At 49.1% G+C, this 16,464-nt stretch overlaps 22 non-coding genes and 5 pseudogenes across 22 annotated transcripts; 20 read left to right on the top strand and 7 right to left on the bottom strand.

The window, feature by feature from the left end:
- Nucleotides 1-187: 187 nt before the first annotated feature.
- Nucleotides 188-303, bottom strand: LOC134953709 (U5 spliceosomal RNA). The gene has a single exon (XR_010185721.1). It is a non-coding gene; the product is annotated as a U5 spliceosomal RNA (small nuclear RNA).
- A 143-nt stretch (nucleotides 304-446) lies between these two features.
- On the top strand, nucleotides 447-610 carry LOC134950587 (U1 spliceosomal RNA). The gene has a single exon (XR_010183481.1). It is a non-coding gene; the product is annotated as a U1 spliceosomal RNA (small nuclear RNA).
- A 155-nt stretch (nucleotides 611-765) lies between these two features.
- LOC134952943 (U1 spliceosomal RNA) lies at nucleotides 766-928 on the top strand. Its single transcript, XR_010185309.1, has one exon. It is a non-coding gene; the product is annotated as a U1 spliceosomal RNA (small nuclear RNA).
- A 677-nt stretch (nucleotides 929-1,605) lies between these two features.
- Nucleotides 1,606-1,769, top strand: LOC134950460 (U1 spliceosomal RNA). Its single transcript, XR_010183376.1, has one exon. It is a non-coding gene; the product is annotated as a U1 spliceosomal RNA (small nuclear RNA).
- Nucleotides 1,770-1,921: 152 nt separating this feature from the next.
- LOC134952088 (U1 spliceosomal RNA) lies at nucleotides 1,922-2,084 on the top strand. Its single transcript, XR_010184699.1, has one exon. It is a non-coding gene; the product is annotated as a U1 spliceosomal RNA (small nuclear RNA).
- A 671-nt stretch (nucleotides 2,085-2,755) lies between these two features.
- Nucleotides 2,756-2,919, top strand: LOC134951806 (U1 spliceosomal RNA). Its single transcript, XR_010184478.1, has one exon. It is a non-coding gene; the product is annotated as a U1 spliceosomal RNA (small nuclear RNA).
- A 152-nt stretch (nucleotides 2,920-3,071) lies between these two features.
- Nucleotides 3,072-3,213, top strand: LOC134952643 (U1 spliceosomal RNA; annotated as a pseudogene).
- Nucleotides 3,214-3,908: 695 nt separating this feature from the next.
- Nucleotides 3,909-4,051, top strand: LOC134953104 (U1 spliceosomal RNA; annotated as a pseudogene).
- Nucleotides 4,052-4,746: 695 nt separating this feature from the next.
- LOC134951648 (U1 spliceosomal RNA) lies at nucleotides 4,747-4,910 on the top strand. The gene has a single exon (XR_010184349.1). It is a non-coding gene; the product is annotated as a U1 spliceosomal RNA (small nuclear RNA).
- A 152-nt stretch (nucleotides 4,911-5,062) lies between these two features.
- Nucleotides 5,063-5,204, top strand: LOC134952436 (U1 spliceosomal RNA; annotated as a pseudogene).
- A 682-nt stretch (nucleotides 5,205-5,886) lies between these two features.
- Nucleotides 5,887-6,050, top strand: LOC134950914 (U1 spliceosomal RNA). The gene has a single exon (XR_010183748.1). It is a non-coding gene; the product is annotated as a U1 spliceosomal RNA (small nuclear RNA).
- A 151-nt stretch (nucleotides 6,051-6,201) lies between these two features.
- LOC134952768 (U1 spliceosomal RNA) lies at nucleotides 6,202-6,364 on the top strand. The gene has a single exon (XR_010185198.1). It is a non-coding gene; the product is annotated as a U1 spliceosomal RNA (small nuclear RNA).
- Nucleotides 6,365-7,035: 671 nt separating this feature from the next.
- On the top strand, nucleotides 7,036-7,199 carry LOC134950392 (U1 spliceosomal RNA). The gene has a single exon (XR_010183318.1). It is a non-coding gene; the product is annotated as a U1 spliceosomal RNA (small nuclear RNA).
- Nucleotides 7,200-7,351: 152 nt separating this feature from the next.
- On the top strand, nucleotides 7,352-7,514 carry LOC134953103 (U1 spliceosomal RNA). The gene has a single exon (XR_010185430.1). It is a non-coding gene; the product is annotated as a U1 spliceosomal RNA (small nuclear RNA).
- Nucleotides 7,515-8,185: 671 nt separating this feature from the next.
- On the top strand, nucleotides 8,186-8,349 carry LOC134950683 (U1 spliceosomal RNA). The gene has a single exon (XR_010183560.1). It is a non-coding gene; the product is annotated as a U1 spliceosomal RNA (small nuclear RNA).
- A 488-nt stretch (nucleotides 8,350-8,837) lies between these two features.
- LOC134952104 (U1 spliceosomal RNA) lies at nucleotides 8,838-9,000 on the bottom strand. The gene has a single exon (XR_010184711.1). It is a non-coding gene; the product is annotated as a U1 spliceosomal RNA (small nuclear RNA).
- Nucleotides 9,001-9,152: 152 nt separating this feature from the next.
- On the bottom strand, nucleotides 9,153-9,316 carry LOC134950424 (U1 spliceosomal RNA). Its single transcript, XR_010183345.1, has one exon. It is a non-coding gene; the product is annotated as a U1 spliceosomal RNA (small nuclear RNA).
- Nucleotides 9,317-9,990: 674 nt separating this feature from the next.
- On the bottom strand, nucleotides 9,991-10,153 carry LOC134952101 (U1 spliceosomal RNA). The gene has a single exon (XR_010184709.1). It is a non-coding gene; the product is annotated as a U1 spliceosomal RNA (small nuclear RNA).
- Nucleotides 10,154-10,305: 152 nt separating this feature from the next.
- LOC134953630 (U1 spliceosomal RNA) lies at nucleotides 10,306-10,483 on the bottom strand (annotated as a pseudogene).
- A 1,589-nt stretch (nucleotides 10,484-12,072) lies between these two features.
- On the bottom strand, nucleotides 12,073-12,235 carry LOC134952495 (U1 spliceosomal RNA). Its single transcript, XR_010185004.1, has one exon. It is a non-coding gene; the product is annotated as a U1 spliceosomal RNA (small nuclear RNA).
- Nucleotides 12,236-12,387: 152 nt separating this feature from the next.
- Nucleotides 12,388-12,551, bottom strand: LOC134950301 (U1 spliceosomal RNA). The gene has a single exon (XR_010183243.1). It is a non-coding gene; the product is annotated as a U1 spliceosomal RNA (small nuclear RNA).
- Nucleotides 12,552-12,695: 144 nt separating this feature from the next.
- LOC134953712 (U5 spliceosomal RNA) lies at nucleotides 12,696-12,811 on the top strand. The gene has a single exon (XR_010185722.1). It is a non-coding gene; the product is annotated as a U5 spliceosomal RNA (small nuclear RNA).
- A 270-nt stretch (nucleotides 12,812-13,081) lies between these two features.
- On the top strand, nucleotides 13,082-13,197 carry LOC134953716 (U5 spliceosomal RNA). The gene has a single exon (XR_010185726.1). It is a non-coding gene; the product is annotated as a U5 spliceosomal RNA (small nuclear RNA).
- Nucleotides 13,198-13,471: 274 nt separating this feature from the next.
- LOC134953737 (U5 spliceosomal RNA) lies at nucleotides 13,472-13,587 on the top strand. The gene has a single exon (XR_010185743.1). It is a non-coding gene; the product is annotated as a U5 spliceosomal RNA (small nuclear RNA).
- Nucleotides 13,588-13,802: 215 nt separating this feature from the next.
- Nucleotides 13,803-13,918, top strand: LOC134953714 (U5 spliceosomal RNA). Its single transcript, XR_010185724.1, has one exon. It is a non-coding gene; the product is annotated as a U5 spliceosomal RNA (small nuclear RNA).
- Nucleotides 13,919-14,193: 275 nt separating this feature from the next.
- LOC134953746 (U5 spliceosomal RNA) lies at nucleotides 14,194-14,309 on the top strand. Its single transcript, XR_010185751.1, has one exon. It is a non-coding gene; the product is annotated as a U5 spliceosomal RNA (small nuclear RNA).
- A 1,396-nt stretch (nucleotides 14,310-15,705) lies between these two features.
- LOC134953672 (U1 spliceosomal RNA) lies at nucleotides 15,706-15,858 on the top strand (annotated as a pseudogene).
- The last annotated feature ends 606 nt before the right edge of the window (nucleotides 15,859-16,464 follow it).

Below are 16,464 nucleotides of genomic sequence, written 5' to 3' on the forward strand. Positions count from 1 at the left end.
GATTTCTCACCTGGATTCTCCTTGCTATAAGCATGGTTTGTACTGTATTCCATGTGCTCTCAGATCTTTCAAGCAAGTAGCATGGTCAAGAAAGTTCTGTTTGAAAAGAAACAAACATTTACTGTCATTTCTATGCAAATGAGCTTACATTAAAGCACACTCATTCTATCTTTAAACCGATTAAAGAAACCCCAATAAGATGGGGCATGCAAAAATTGAGATAAAACTCGGTTTTGCTCCTCTCCACGGAAATCTTTAGTAAAAGGCGAAAGATTTGTTCGTTCTGAAGAGAAACCAGAGCATGACCAAGATTTTCATCTGAAAATATGTGTTCTCCCTGCAGTTGTGTCCCCAGATGAGAGTTCCCTTGTGCTGCCTCAGTTGAATCTCCTTTACTTGACAGAGATGTGCCTGAGCAGCGGCCCTCCCCAGCCCTATCCCAAATCATACTTATTTTGCATAGGAGATACCATGGTCATGAAGATTGTTCTCCCAGGGTGAGGTTCATTCATTGCATTCTGGGTATGCTGACCCCTGTGATTTCCCCAAATGTGGGAAACTTGACTGCATTATTTGTGGTAGTGGGGGACTGTGTTTGTGCTTTCCTCTGATCAGCTCTGGTAAAAGTCAGATTTCTTTGTCTCAGATCTTCCTCTAGCCTTGTTATTCTTTCCTCGAGAGTTCTCTTGTGCTGCCTCAGTTGGATCTCCTTCACTTGACAGGGGGGTGCCCGAGCAGCGACCCTCCCCAGCTCTAGCCCAACTCCTACTTACCTGCCAGGTGAGATACTATGATCATGAAGGTGCTTCTCCCAGGGCAAGGCTCACCAATTGCACTCTGGGTGTACTGCCCCTGCGATTTCCCCAAATGTGGGAAACTTGACTGCATAATTTGTGTTTCCCCTGGTCGGCTCTCGTATAATTCAGATCTCTTTGTCTCAGGTCTCTCTCCAGCCTAGTTTGCTGTCTGTTTCCACTTCTTTTTTCTTGAGCCCCTCCCTTTTATACCCTTGTGCACTATCCTGACTTCTCCTCCTGTCTGCTTACTTTGTGCCTTTTAATGCACAATGCAAACTACAGGTAGTGCTGCAGGGCCCACCCCCTTATACTTGCCTTACAGAGCAGCTCTGGAGCTTTTACAGTGCCAAGCTGCTGCAAGAAATCAGCTTGAATGCTTCAGGGGCTGGGGCATGGCCAACATGAGCCGGCCCACACCGAAGGAGGGTGGGGGTGTTTAATGCGAACTAAGGGTCATCCAAGCGCCGCAAAAGGCCGCCATGCCCTGCATACCCCTTTTCTCTTTTCATATGCAGATGAGGGTTCCAGCCAACTTTGGCCCACTGCTTGGATGACATCACCGTATGCAAATCCGTCTTCTGCAGACCTTCCCCCAGGAATGCTTGTACTAGTTGTTGCATTTGGTTTGTTGTTTGGGGGTGCTTCAGTATTAGGCAGCCTTCTGCCCTCCCATGTTCATCTGAAAATATGTGTTCTCCCTGTAGTTGTTGTCCCCAGATGAGAGTTCCCTTGTGCTGCCTCAGTTGAATCTCCTTTACTTGACAGAGATGTGCCTGAGCAGCGGCCCTCCCCAGCCCTATGCCAAATCATACTTATTTTGCATAGGAGATACCATGGTCATGAAGATTGTTCTCCCAGGGTGAGGTTCATTCATTGCATTCTGGGTATGCTGACCCCTGTGATTTCCCCAATTGTGGGAAACTCGACTGCATTATTTGTGATAGTGGGGGACTGTGTTTGTGCTTTCCTCTGGTCAGCTCTGGTAAAAGTCAGATTTCTTTGTCTCAGATCTTCCTCTAGTCTTGTTCTTCTTTCGAGAGTTCCCTTGTGCTGCCTCAGTTGGATCTCCTTCACTTGACAGGGGGGTACCCGAGCAGCGACCCTCCCCAGCTCTAGCCCAACTCCTACTTACCTGCCAGGTGAGATACTATGATCATGAAGGTGCTTCTCCCAGGGCAAGGCTCACCCATTGCACTCTGGGTGTGCTGCTCCTGCGATTTCCCCAAATGTGGGAAACTTGACTGCATAATTTGTGTTTCCCCTGGTCGGCTCTCGTATAATTCAGATCTCTTTGTCTCAGGTCTCTCTCCAGCCTAGTTTGCTGTCTGTTTCCACTTCTCTTTTCTTGAGCCGCTCCCTTCTATGCCCTTGCGCACTATCCTGACTTCTCCCGTCTGCTTACTTTGTGCCTTCCAATGCACAATGCAAACTACAGCTAGTACTGCAGGGCCCACACCCTTTTACTTGCCGTACAGAGCAGCTCTGGAGCTGTTACAGTGCCCAGCTACTGCAAGAAATCAGCTTGAATGCTTCAGGGGCTGGGGCATAGCCAACATGAGCCCCACACCGAAGGAGGGTGGAGGTGTTTAATGCGAACTAGGGGTCAGCCAAGCGCCGCAAAAGGCCGCCATGCCCTGCACGCCCCTTTTCTCTTTTCATATGCAGACGAGGGTTGAAGCCAACTTTGACCCACTGCTTGGATGACATCACCATATGCAAATCCATCTGCGGCAGGCCTTCCCCCAGGAATGCTTGCACTAGTTGTTGCATATGGTTTGTTGTTTGGGGGTGCTTCAGTATTAGGCAGCCTTCTGCCCTCCCATGTTCATCTGAAAATATGTGTTCTCCCTGCAGTTGTTGTCCCCAGATGAGAGTTCCCTTGTGCTGCCTCAGTTGAATCTCCTTTACTTGACAGAGATGTGCCTGAGCAGCGGCCCTCCTCAGCCCTATCCCAAATCATACTTATTTTGCTTAGGAGATACCATGGTCATGAAGATTGTTCTCCCAGGGTAAGGTTCATTCATTGCATTCTGGGTATGCTGACCCCTGGGATTTCCCCAAATGTGGGAAACTCGACTGCATTTTTTGTGGTAGTGGGGGACTGTGTTTGTGTTTTCCTCTGGTCAGCTCTGGTAAAAGTCAGATTTCTTTGTCTCAGATCTTCCTCTAGCCTTGTTCTTCTTTCGAGAGTTCCCTTGTGCTGCCTCAGTTGGATCTCCTTCACTTGACAGGGGGGTGCCCGAGCAGCGACCCTCCCCAGCTCTAGCCCAACTCCTACTTACCTGCCAGGTGAGATACTATGATCATGAAGGTGCTTCTCCCAGGGCAAGGCTCACCCATTGCACTCTGGGTTTGCTGCCCCTGCGATTTCCCCAAATGTGGGAAACTTGACTGCATAATTTGTGTTTCCCCTGGTCGGCTCTCATATAATTCAGATCTCTTTGTCTCAGGTCTCTCTCCAGCCTTGTTTGCTGTCTGTTTCCACTTCTTTTTTCTTGAGCCCCTCCCTTTTATACCCTTGTGCACTATCCTGACTTCTCCTCCTGTCTGCTTACTTTGTGCCTTCCAATGCACAATGCAAACTACAGGTAGTGCTGCAGGGCCCACACCGTTTTACTTGCCTTACAGAGCAGTTCTGGAGCTGTTACAGTGCCAAGCTGCTGCAAGAAATCAGCTTGAATGCTTCAGGGGCTGGGGCATGGCCAACATGAGCCCCACACCGAAGGAGGGTGGGGGTGTTTAATGCGAACTAAGGGTCATCCAAGCGCCGCAAAAGGCCGCCATGCCCTGCATACCCCTTTTCTCTTTTCATATGCAGATGAGGGTTCCAGCCAACTTTGGCCCACTGCTTGGATGACATCACCGTATGCAAATCCGTCTTCTGCAGAACTTCCCCCAGGAATGCTTGTACAAGTTGTTGCATTTGGTTTGTTGTTTGGGGGTGCTTCAGTATTAGGCAGCCTTCTGCCCTCCCATGTTCATCTGAAAATATGTGTTCTCCCTGCAGTTGTTGTCCCCAGATGAGAGTTCCCTTGTGCTGCCTCAGTTGAATCTCCTTTACTTGACAGAGATGTGCCTGAGCAGCGGCCCTCCCCAGCTCTATCCCAAATCATACTTATTTTGCATAGGAGATACCATGGTCATGAAGATTGTTCTCCCAGGGTGAGGTTCATTTATTGCATTCTGGGTATGCTGACCCTTGTGATTTCCCCAAATGTGGGAAACTTGACTGCATAATTTGTGTTTCCCCTGGTCGGCTCTCATATAATTCAGATCTCTTTGTCTCAGGTCTCTCTCCAGCCTTGTTTGCTGTCTGTTTCCACTTCTTTTTTCTTGAGCCCCTCCCTTTTATACCCTTGTGCACTATCCTGACTTCTCCTCCTGTCTGCTTACTTTGTGCCTTCCAATGCACAATGCAAACTACAGGTAGTGCTGCAGGGCCCACACCGTTTTACTTGCCTTACAGAGCAGCTCTGGAGCTGTTACAGTGCCAAGCTGCTGCAAGAAATCAGCTTGAATGCTTCAGGGGCTGGGGCATGGCCAACATGAGCCCCACACCGAAGGAGGGTGGGGGTGTTTAATGCGAACTAAGGGTCATCCAAGCGCCGCAAAAGGCCGCCATGCCCTGCATACCCCTTTTCTCTTTTCATATGCAGATGAGGGTTCCAGCCAACTTTGGCCCACTGCTTGGATGACATCACCGTATGCAAATCCGTCTTCTGCAGAACTTCCCCCAGGAATGCTTGTACTAGTTGTTGCATTTGGTTTGTTGTTTGGGGGTGCTTCAGTATTAGGCAGCCTTCTGCCCTCCCATGTTCATCTGAAAATATGTGTTCTCCCTGCAGTTGTTGTCCCCAGATGAGAGTTCCCTTGTGCTGCCTCAGTTGAATCTCCTTTACTTGACAGAGATGTGCCTGAGCAGCGGCCCTCCCCAGCTCTATCCCAAATCATACTTATTTTGCATAGGAGATACCATGGTCATGAAGATTGTTCTCCCAGGGTGAGGTTCATTTATTGCATTCTGGGTATGCTGACCCTTGTGATTTCCCCAAATGTGGGAAACTTGACTGCATTATTTGTGGTAGTAGGGGACTGTGTTTGTGTTTTCCTCTGGTCAGCTCTGGTAAAAGTCAGATTTCTTTGTCTCAGATCTTCCTCTTGCCTTGTTCTTCTTTCGAGAGTTCCCTTGTGCTGCCTCAGTTGGATCTCCTTCACTTGACAGGGGGGTGCCCGAGCAGCGACCCTCCCCAGCTCTAGCCCAACTCCTACTTACCTGCCAGGTGAGATACTTTGATCATGAAGGTGCTTCTCCCAGGGCAAGGCTCACCCATTGCACTCTGGGTGTGCTGCCCCTGCGATTTCCCCAAATGTGGGAAACTTGACTGCATAATTTGTGTTTCCCCTGGTCGGCTCTCGTATAATTAAGATCTCTTTGTCTCAGGTCTCTCTCCAGCCTAGTTTGCTGTCTGTTTCCACTTCTCTTTTCTTGAGCCGCTCCCTTCTATGCCCTTGTGTACTATCCTGACTTCTCCCGTCTGCTTACTTTGTGCCTTCCAACACACAATGCAAACTATAGGTAGTGCTGCAGGGCCCACACCCTTTTACTTGCTTTACAGAGCAGCTCTGGAGCTGTTACAGTGCCCAGCTGCTGCAAGAAATCAGCTTGAATGCTTCAGGGGCTGGGGCCTAGCCCCACATCGAAGGAGGGTGGAGGTGTTTAATGCGAACTAGGGGTCATCCAAGTGCCGCAAAAGGCCGCCATGCCCTCCACTCCCCTTTTCTCTTTTCATATGCAGACGAGGGTTGAAGCCAACTTTGACCCACTGCTTGGATGACATCACCATATGCAAATCCATCTGCTGCAGGCCTTCCCCCAGGAATGCTTGCACTAGTTGTTGCATTTGGTTTGTTGTTTGGGGGTGCTTCAGTATTAGGCAGCCTTCTGCCCTCCCATGTTCATCTGAAAATATGTGTTCTCCCTGCAGTTGTTGTCCCCAGATGAGAGTTCCCTTGTGCTGCCTCAGTTGAATCTCCTTTACTTGACAGAGATGTGCCTGAGCAGCGGCCCTCCCCAGCCCTATCCCAAATCATACTTATTTTGCATAGGAGGTACCATGGTCATGAAGATTGTTCTCCCAGAGTGAGGTTCATTCATTGCATTCTGGGTATGCTGACCCCTGTGATTTCCCCAAATGTGGGAAACTCGACTGCATTATTTGTGGTAGTGGGGGACTGTGTTTGTGCTTTCCTCTTGTCAGCTCTGGTAAAAGTCAGATTTCTTTGTCTCAGACCTTCCTCTAGCCTTGTTCTTCTTTCGAGAGTTCCCTTGTGCTGCCTCAGTTGGATCTCCTTCACTTGACAGGGGGTGCCCGAGCAGCGACCCTCCCCAGCTCTAGCTCAACTCCTACTTACCTGCCAGGTGAGATATTATGATCATGAAGGTGCTTCTCCCAGGGCAAGGCTCACCTATTGCACTCTGGGTCTGCTGCTCCTGCGATTTCCCCAAATGTGGGAAACTTGACTGCATAATTTGTGTTTCCCCTGGTCGGCTCTCGTATAATTCAGATCTCTTTGTCTCAGGTCTCTCTCCAGCCTAGTTTGCTGTCTGTTTCCACTTCTCTTTTCTTGAGCCGCTCCCTTCTATGCCCTTGCGCACTATCCTGACTTCTCCCATCTGCTTACTTTGTGCCTTCCAACGCACAATGCGAATTACAGGTAGTGCTGCAGGGCCCACACCCTTTTACTTGCCTTACAGAGCAGCTCTGGAGCTGTTACAGTGCCCAGCTGCTGCAAGAAATCAGCTTGAATGCTTCAGGGGCTGGGGCAAAGCCAACATGAGCCCCACACCGAAGAAGGGTGGAGGTGTTTAATGCGAACTAGGGGTCATCCAAGAGCCGCAAAAGGCCGCCATGCCCTGCACGCCCCTTTTCTCTTTTCATATGCAGACGAGGGTTGAAGCCAACTTTGACCCACTGCTTGGATGACATCACCATATGCAAATCCATCTGCTGCAGGCCTTCCCCCGGGAATGCTTGCACTAGTTGTTGCATTTGGTTTGTTGTTTGGGGGTGCTTCAGTATTAGGCAGCCTTCTGCCCTCCCATGTTCATCTGAAAATATGTGTTCTCCCTGCAGTTGTTGTCCCCAGATGAGAGTTCCCTTGTTCTGCCTCAGTTGAATCTCTTTTACTTGACAGAGATGTGCCTGAGCAGCGGCCCTCCCCAGCCCTATCCCAAATCATACTTATTTTGCATAGGAGATACCATGGTCATGAAGATTGTTCTCCCAGGGTGCGGTTCATTCATTGCATTCTGGGTATGCTGACCCCTGTGATTTCCCCAAATGTGGGAAACTCGACTGCATTATTTGTGGTAGTGGGGGACTGTGTTTGTGCTTTCCTCTTGTCAGCTCTGGTAAAAGTCAGATTTCTTTGTCTCAGACCTTCCTCTAGCCTTGTTCTTCTTTCGAGAGTTCCCTTGTGCTGCCTCAGTTGGATCTCCTTCACTTGACAGGGGGGTGCCCGAGCAGCGACCCTCCCCAGCTCTAGCTCAACTCCTACTTACCTGCCAGGTGAGATATTATGATAATGAAGGTGCTTCTCCCAGGGCAAGGCTCACCTATTGCACTCTGGGTCTGCTGCTCCTGCGATTTCCCCAAATGTGGGAAACTTGACTGCATAATTTGTGTTTCCCCTGGTCGGCTCTCGTATAATTCAGATCCCTTTGTCTCAGGTCTCTCTCCAGCCTAGTTTGCTGTCTGTTTCCACTTCTCTTTTCTTGAGCCGCTCCCTTATATGCCCTTGCGCACTATCCTGACTTCTCCCATCTGCTTACTTTGTGCCTTCCAACGCACAATGCGAATTACAGGTAGTGCTGCAGGGCCCACACCCTTTTACTTGCCTTACAGAGCAGCTCTGGAGCTGTTACAGTGCCCAGCTGCTGCAAGAAATCAGCTTGAATGCTTCAGGGGCTGGGGCAAAGCCAACATGAGCCCCACACCGAAGAAGGGTGGAGGTGTTTAATGCGAACTAGGGGTCATCCAAGAGCCGCAAAAGGCCGCCATGCCCTGCACGCCCCTTTTCTCTTTTCATATGCAGACGAGGGTTGAAGCCAACTTTGACCCACTGCTTGGATGACATCACCATATGCAAATCCATCTGCTGCAGGCCTTCCCCCGGGAATGCTTGCACTAGTTGTTGCATTTGGTTTGTTGTTTGGGGGTGCTTCAGTATTAGGCAGCCTTCTGCCCTCCCATGTTCATCTGAAAATATGTGTTCTCCCTGCAGTTGTTGTCCCCAGATGAGAGTTCCCTTGTTCTGCCTCAGTTGAATCTCCTTTACTTGACAGAGATGTGCCTGAGCAGCGGCCCTCCCCAGCCCTATCCCAAATCATACTTATTTTGCATAGGAGATACCATGGTCATGAAGATTGTTTTCCCAGGGTGCGGTTCATTCATTGCATTCTGGGTATGCTGACCCCTGTGATTTCCCCAAATATGGGAAACTCGACTGCATTATTTGTGGTAGTAGGGGACTGTGTTTGTGCTTTCCTCTGGTCAGCTCTGGTAAAAGTCAAATTTCTTTGTCTCAGATCTTCCTCTAGCCTATCCCAAATCATACTTATTGTCATCCAAGCAGTAAGTCAAAGTTGGCTTCAACCCTCGTCTGCATATGAAAATAGAAAAGGGGCGTGCAGGGCATGGCGGGCTTTTGCGGTGCTTGGATGACCACTAGTTTGCATTAAACACCTCCACCCTCCTTCGGTGTGGGGCTCATGTTGGCTATGCCCCAGTCCCTGATGCATTTAAGCTGATTTTTTGCAGCAGCTGGGCACTGTAACAGCTCCAGAGCTGCTCTGTAAAGCAAGTAAAAGGGTGTGGGCCCTGCAGCACTACCTGTAGTTTGCATTGTGCGTTGGAAGGCACAAAGTAAGCAGACGGGAGAAGTCAGGATAGTGCACAAGGGCATAGAAGGGAGCGGCTCAAGAAAAGAGAAGTGGAAACAGACAGCAAACTAGGCTGGAGAGAGACCTGAGACAAAGAGATCTGAATTATACGAGAGCCGACCAGAGGAAACACAAATTATGCAGTCAAGTGTCCCACATTTGGGGAAATCGTAGGAGCAGCACACCCAGAGTGCAATGGGTGAGCCTTGCCCTGGGAGAAGCACCTTCCTGATCATAGTATCTCACCTGGCAGGTAAGTAGGAGTTGGGCTAGAGCTGGGGAGGGTCGCTGCTCGGGCAGCCCCCTGTCAAGTGAAGGAGATCCAACTGAGGCAGCACAATGAAACTCTCGAAAAAAGAACAAGGCTAGAGGAAGATCTGAGACAAAGAAATCTGACTTTTACCATAGCTGACCAGAGGAAAGCACAAACACAGTCCCCCACTACCACAAATAATGCAGTCGAGTTTCCCACATTTGGGGAAATCACAGGGGTCAGCATACCCAGAATGCAATGAATGAACCTCACCCTGGGAGAACAATATTCATGACCATGGTATCTCCTATGCAAAATAAGTATGATTTGGGATAGGGCTGGGGAGGGCCGCTGCTCAGGCACATCTCTGTCAAGTAAAGGAGATTCAACTGAGGCAGCACAAGGGAACTCTCATCTGGGGACAACAACTGCAGGGAGAACACATATTTTCAGATGAACATGGGAGGGCAGAAGGCTGCCTAATACTGAAGCACCCCCAAACAACAAACCAAATCCAACAACTAGTACAAGCATTCCTGGGGGAAGTTCTGCAGAAGACGGATTTGCATACGGTGATGTCATCCAAGCAGTGGGCCAAAGTTGGCTGGAACCCTCATCTGCATATGAAAAGAGAAAAGGGGTATGCAGGGCATGGCGGCCTTTTGCGGCGCTTGGATGACCCTTAGTTCGCAATAAACACCCCCACCCTCCTTCGGTGTGGGGCTCATGTTGGCCATGCCCCAGCCCCTGAAGCATTCAAGCTGATTTCTTGCAGCAGCTGGGCACTGTAACAGCTCCAGAGCTGCTCTGTAAGGCAAGTAAAAGGGTGTGGGACCTGCAGCACTACCTGTAGTTTGCATTGTGCATTGGAAGGCACAAAGTAAGCAGACGGGAGGAGAAGTCAGGATAGTGCACAAGGGTATAAAAGGGAGCGGCTCAAGAAAAAAGAAGTGGAAACAGACAGCAAACTAGGCTGGAGAGAGACCTGAGACAAAGAGATCTGAATTATACGAGAGCCGACCAGGGGAAACACAAATTATGCAGTCAAGTTTCCCACATTTGGGGAAATCGCAGGGGCAGCACACCCAGAGTGCAATGGATGAGCCTTGCCCTGGGAGAAGCACCTTCATGATCATAGTATCTCACCTGGCAGGTAAGTAGGAGTTGGGCTAGAGCTGGGGAGGGTCGCTGCTCGGGCACCCCCCTGTCAAGTGAAGGAGATCCAACTGAGGCAGCACAAGGGAACTCTCGAAAGAAGAACAAGGCTAGAGGAAGATCTGAAACAAAGAAATCTGACTTTTACCAGAGCTGACCAGAGGAAAACACAAACACAGTCCCCCACTACCACAAATAATGCAGTCGAGTTTCCCACATTTGGGGAAATCACAGGGGTCAGCATACCCAGAATGCAATGAATGAACCTCACCCTGGGAGAATTTTTTTTTTTCTACTTGAAGCCCGAGGTGCGGTGCTCCATCACCCAGTGTCTGTGCTCAAACGTGCTGGGGGCATAGGTACTTGGACCCTCTCCCAAAGGAGAAGGGCCCCGTTACTCCCCTACCCCTCAGAGCCAAAAGGCCTACTGAGGGGAAAAAGGGACTGTGGGTCCCCCCTTGCCGAAGCGCAGAGGGACCCTCGTGTGTCCCCAGGGTTGGCCGAGGCTTCCCCCTGGGGACTGAAAACTGCGTCTGGTCCTCCCCAAAAGGAGAGGACCTCAGCAACGTAGGAGAGTGGGTGGCCCATAAGGGTCTCACCTAAACCCCAAAACGAAAAACGTGAACGTGACTTACAGAAAACAAATATAAGTGCTGTGCCGTGCTTTTTCAATCAAATAAATAAGCCCCAGCCAAAAGGCCGGGGAGGGGGGTAAAAAATTGTCCTTGCCCTAGCCAAAAGGCCAGGGCAAAGGAGCAGGTGCAACAGAAGTTGAGTGCGTGACAGTGCTAGTGCCATTAAAGTGCAAGGCGCCTGCACCAGTGCAAGTTAAGGCACCCCTGGGTCGCCCCAGGGGCACATGTCACCTCGAGCTTCGAAGCCGCTCCCAACCTCTTAGCCAGACCAAGTTTCGCACCCGCTCGTCCAGGGTCAACCCCCAGTACGAGAGTGGATACTAGACCAGGCTGTTCCTAAGCAACGTAAGGGTGCCATAAGCCCTTACGAGGTAGGAATACTCAGCCCAGTTTTTCTCCACTCTCAACCAGAGGCCTTGCCACACCCCGGCAGGGTACTCCACAAGGTGTTTCTCCATTCCACATCTAGGAACCTCTCACGCTCCTACTGTAAGAACAGATACGCCACCCTGTGTTTCCCTCGAGCAGGTACTACACTTGATCTTAGCCAAAAGGCCGAGAACCTCACCCTGGGAGAATAATCTACATGACCATGGTATCTCCTATGCAAAATAAATATGATTTGGGATAGGGCTGGGGAGGGCCGCTGCTCAGGCACATCTCAGTCAAGTAAAGGAGATTCAACTGAGGCAGCACAAGGGAACTCTCATCTGGGGACAACAACTGCAGGGAGAACACATATTTTCAGATGAACATGGGAGGGCAGAAGGCTGCCTAATACTGAAGCACCCCCAAACAACAAACCAAATGCAACAACTAGTACAAGCATTCCTGGGGGAAGTTCTGCAGAAGACGGATTTGCATATGGTGATGTCATCCAAGCAGTGGGTCAAAGTTGGCTTCAAACCTCGTCTGCATATGAAAAGAAAAAAGGGGTGTGCAGGGCATGGCGGCCTTTTGCGGCGCTTGGATGACCCCTAGTTCGCATTAAACACCTCCACCCTCCTTCGGTGTGGGGCTCATGTTGGCTATGCCCCAGTCCCTGATGCATTTAAGCTGATTTCTTGCAGCAGCTGGGCACTGTAACAGCTCCAGAGCTGCTCTGTAAAGCAAGTAAAAGGGTGTGGGCCCTGCAGCACTACCTGTAGTTTGCATTGTGCGTTGGAAGGCACAAAGTAAGCAGACGGGAGAAGTCAGGATAGTGCACAAGGGCATAGAAGGGAGAGGCTCAAGAAAAGAGAAGTGGAAACAGACAGCAAACTAGGCTGGAGAGAGACCTGAGACAAAGAGATCTGAATTATACGAGAGCCGACCAGGGGAAACACAAATTATGCAGTCAAGTTTCCCACATTTGGGGAAATCGCAGGAGCAGCAGACCCAGAGTGCAATGGGTGAGCCTTGCCCTGGGAGAAGCACCTTCATGATCATAGTATCTCACCTGGCAGGTAAGTAGGGGTTGGGCTAGAGCTGGGGAGGGTCGCTGCTCGGGTACCCCCCTGTCAAGTGAAGGAGATCCAACTGAGGCAGCACAAGAGAACTCTCGAAAGAAGAACAAGGCTAGAGGAAGATCTGAGACAAAGAAATCTGACTTTTACCAGAGCTGACCAGAGGAAAGCACAAACACAGTCCCCCACTACCACAAATAATGCAGTTGAGTTTCCCACATTTGGGGAAATCACAGGGGTCAGCATACCCAGAATGCAATGAATGAACCTCACCCTGGGAGAACAATCTTCATGACCATGGTATCTCCTATGCAAAATAAGTATGATTTGGGATAGGGCTGGGGAGGGCCGCTGCTCAGGCACATCTCTGTCAAGTAAAGGAGATTCAACTGAGGCAGCACAAGGGAACTCTCATCTGGGGACAACAACTGCAGGGAGAACACATATTTTCAGATGAAAATCTTGGTCATGCTCTGGTTTCTCTTCAGAACGAACAAATCTTTCGCCTTTTACTAAAGATTTCCGTGGAGAGGAGCAAAACCGAGTTTTATCTCAATTTTTGCATGCCCCATCTTATTGGGGTTTCTTTTATCAGTTTAAAGATAGAATGAGTGTGCTTTAATGTAAGCTCATTTGCATAGAAATGACAGTAAATGTTTGTTTCTTTTCAAACAGAACTTTCTTGACCATGCTACTTGCTTGAAAGATCAGGGAGCACATGGAATACAGTACAAACCATGCTTATAGCAAGGAGAAGCCAGGTGAGAAATCTGCTTTCTTTCAAATTGGGCGCTCACTTTGATCTGAATGAGGACTGCTGGCACGGCACTCAGGCGACAGGTGGAATCTTGGTCATGCTCTGGTTTCTCTTCAGAAAGAACAAATCTTTTGCCTTTTACTAAAGATTTCCGTGGAGAGGAGCATTACTGAGTTTTATCTCAATTTTTGCATGCCCCATCTTATTGGGGTTTCTTTTATCGGTTTAAAGATAGAACGAGTGTGCTTTAATGTAAGTTCATTTGCATAGAAATGACAGTAAATGTTTGTTTCTTTTTAAACAGAACTTTCTTGACCACACTAATTGCTTGAAAGATCTGGGAGCACATGGAAAAGAGTACAAACCATGTTTATAGCAAGGGGAAGCCTGGTGAGAAATCTGCTTTCTTTCTTTCAAATTGGGTGCTCACTTTGAGCTGAATGAGAACTGCTGGCATGGCACTCAGGCGACAGGTGGAATCTTGGTCATGCTCTGGTTTCTCTTCAGAACGAACAAATCTTTCGCCTTTTATTAAAGATTTTCGTGGAGAGGAGCAAAACTGAGTTTTATCTCAATTTTTGCATGCCCCGTATTTTTGGGGTTTCTTTTATCAGTTTAAAGACAGAACGAGTGTGCTTTCTTGTTAGCTTTAATGTAAGTTTATTTGCATAACAATGACAGTAAATGTCTGTTTCTTTTCAAACAGAACTTTCTTGACTATTCTAATTGCTTGATAGATCTGGGAGCACATGGAAAAGAGTACAAACCATGTTTATAGCTGCTGGCATGGCATTTAGGCGACAGGTGGAATCTTGGTCATGCTCTGGTTTCTCTTCAGAACGAACAAATCTTTCGCCTTTTACTAAAGATTTCCGTGGAGAGGAGCAAAACTGAGTTTTATCTCAATTTTTGCATGCTCCATCTTATTGGGGTTTCTGTTATCGGTTTAAAGATAGAACGAGTGTGCTTTAATGTAAGCTCATTTGCATAGAAATGACAGTAAATGTTTGTTTCTTTTCAAACAGAACTTTCTTGACCACACTAATTGCTTGAAAGATCTGGGAGCACATGGAAAAGAGTACAAACCATGTTTTGTAGCAAGGGGAAGCCTGGTGAGAAATCTGCTGTCTTTCTTTCAAATTGGGTGCTCACTTTGAGCTGAATGAGGACTGCTGGCATGGCACTCAGGCAACAGATGGAATCTTGGTCATGCTCTGGTTTCTCTTCAGAACGAACAAATATTTCACCTTTTATTAAAGATTTCCGTGGAGAGGAGCAAAACTGAGTTTTATCTCAATTTTTGCATGCCCCATATTATTGGGGTTTCTTTTATCAGTTTAAAGACAGAACGAGTGTGCTTTCTTTTTAGCTTTAATGAATCCCAACCCGCTGAGATTCAGTACCAGAGGAAGTAGGTCTTAAACGAAAATAAAGTTTACAGGATTCTTTAAAATTAAAAAATTATTTTCTATCACCTGAAAAACGGTCGGGCAAATGCATCTTTGGTTCAGGGACTACCTTTCGGGAGGCTCGCAAAAGATCTTCCTGCGACCTCACCCGAAGAGAAAGATCCTGAACCATCTGAGTAAGTTCTTGAATCTGATTGACTAAGAGCTGGCCAGGATTTGGCCCTAAACCTGTCGGATTCATGAGGCCAAAAAACTTTAACAAAAACTGAATGAGAAAAAATTAAACCCTGTTTAATTTTAGTTTTTGGTATGGCCGGTAATAATGTTATGATTCCAGCACTCTGGTCTGAGGAGATCTTATTGCAAGGACCGGAGCACTGGAACGTAATGCTGGGGAAGGGAGCGGGAATGGAAAATAGCCCCTTGCGCCCTAAGTCCGTTGTCTCGCCTGTGCTGTCAGAAATCCCCTGCGAGACTATGGTTGCTTGAGCCCATGGCAGCCGCGTTTGAAGGGCGGATTATGTCTGCCCAACTCCGATTCCCCCTCAGGTCTTAATGGGAGACAAAGGGAAATCCGAGACAGGGTGATAACAAGGGGCCCTCTGACTAAACAACCAGGCCAGGGGCTACAAGCTAACTATGTGCGGAAAAACCACCAGGGAAAAGGACAACCAAAATATCCACTTGTCCACTCTCCTACCCAGCACCGCCGAGTTCCGGAGAGGACTTGTGGAACGGAACCCTCCGCAAATGCTCCGAAAACAGAATATAAAGATAAAGCGGCTGAGCCGCAACACACGGCAGAGCCGCAACTCACGAACACCACTCGATATTCTCTGGTGATCGTTGAGGACTACAGGGGACCAAACGACTTCTTGGGATGAGATGACAACTCCAAGATACTGGACTTTTGAGGACAGGAATGACCGGACACAGCAGGACTGGAACAGACGTTCAGCAAACCAAAGCAGCATGCAGGAAGCTATTACCGGCGTCTGTGTGAAGCACTGAGAAAGCATTTAACAAAGAGTCCTCCAATCAGATGCCCCCAGTCTAATTGCCCCAAATGCTGTGCAGCTGCCCTGCTGCACACCCACAAGACCAGCGTGTATGTTGTAATCTGACCCTGCAACGGGGAACGCGGTCCGCCCATGGCGTCCCCGTTGCTAGGGTCCGGGCGGCTCAGCCGCTCGGCGTCCCTGCGTTGCTAGGGAGCCGGCGGCTACGCACACACGGCGTCCCTAGTTGCTAGGCGCCGGGCCGCGAGGACATCGCGGACCCCGGCGCCTAACACTCAGCTCTAGCCCAACTCCTACTTACCTGCCAGGTGAGATAAAAGGTGCTTCTCCCAGGGCAAGGCTCACCCATTGCACTCTGGGTGTGCTGCCCCAGTGATTTCCCCAAATGTGGGAAACTTGACTGCATAATTTGTGTTTCCCCTGGTCGGCTCTTGTATAATTCAGATCTCTTTGTCTCAGGTCTCTCTCCAGCCTAGTTTGCTGTCTGTTTCCACTTCTCTTTTCTTGAGCCGCTCCCTTCTATGCCCTTGCGCACTATCCTGACTTCTCCCGTCTGCTTACTTTGTGCCTTCCAACGCACAATGCGAACTACATGTAGTGCTGCAGGGCCCACACCCTTTTACTTGCCTTACAGAGCAGCTCTGGAGCTGTTACAGTGCCCAGCTGCTGCAAGAAATCAGCTTGAATGCTTCAGGGGCTGTGGCATAGCCAACATGAGCCCCACACCGAAGGAGGGTGGCGGTGTTTAATGCGAACTAGGGGTCATCCAAGCGCCGCAAAAGGCCGCCATGCCCTGCACGCCCCTTTTCTCTTTTTATATGCAGACGAGGGTTGAAGCCAACTTTGACCCACTACTTGGATGACATCACCATATGCAAATCCATATGCTGCAGGCCTTCCCCCAGGAATGCTTGCACTAGTTGTTGCATTTGGTTTGTTGTTTGGGGGTGCTTCAGTATTAGGCAGCCTTCTGCCCTCCCATGTTCATCTGAAAATATGTGTTCTCCCTGCAGTTGTTGTCCCCAGATGAGAGTTCCCTTGTGCTGCCTCAG

The sequence above is a fragment of the Pseudophryne corroboree genome, chromosome 8, assembly GCF_028390025.1.
Source record: "Pseudophryne corroboree isolate aPseCor3 chromosome 8, aPseCor3.hap2, whole genome shotgun sequence".
NCBI classification, from domain to species: Eukaryota; Metazoa; Chordata; class Amphibia; order Anura; family Myobatrachidae; genus Pseudophryne; species Pseudophryne corroboree.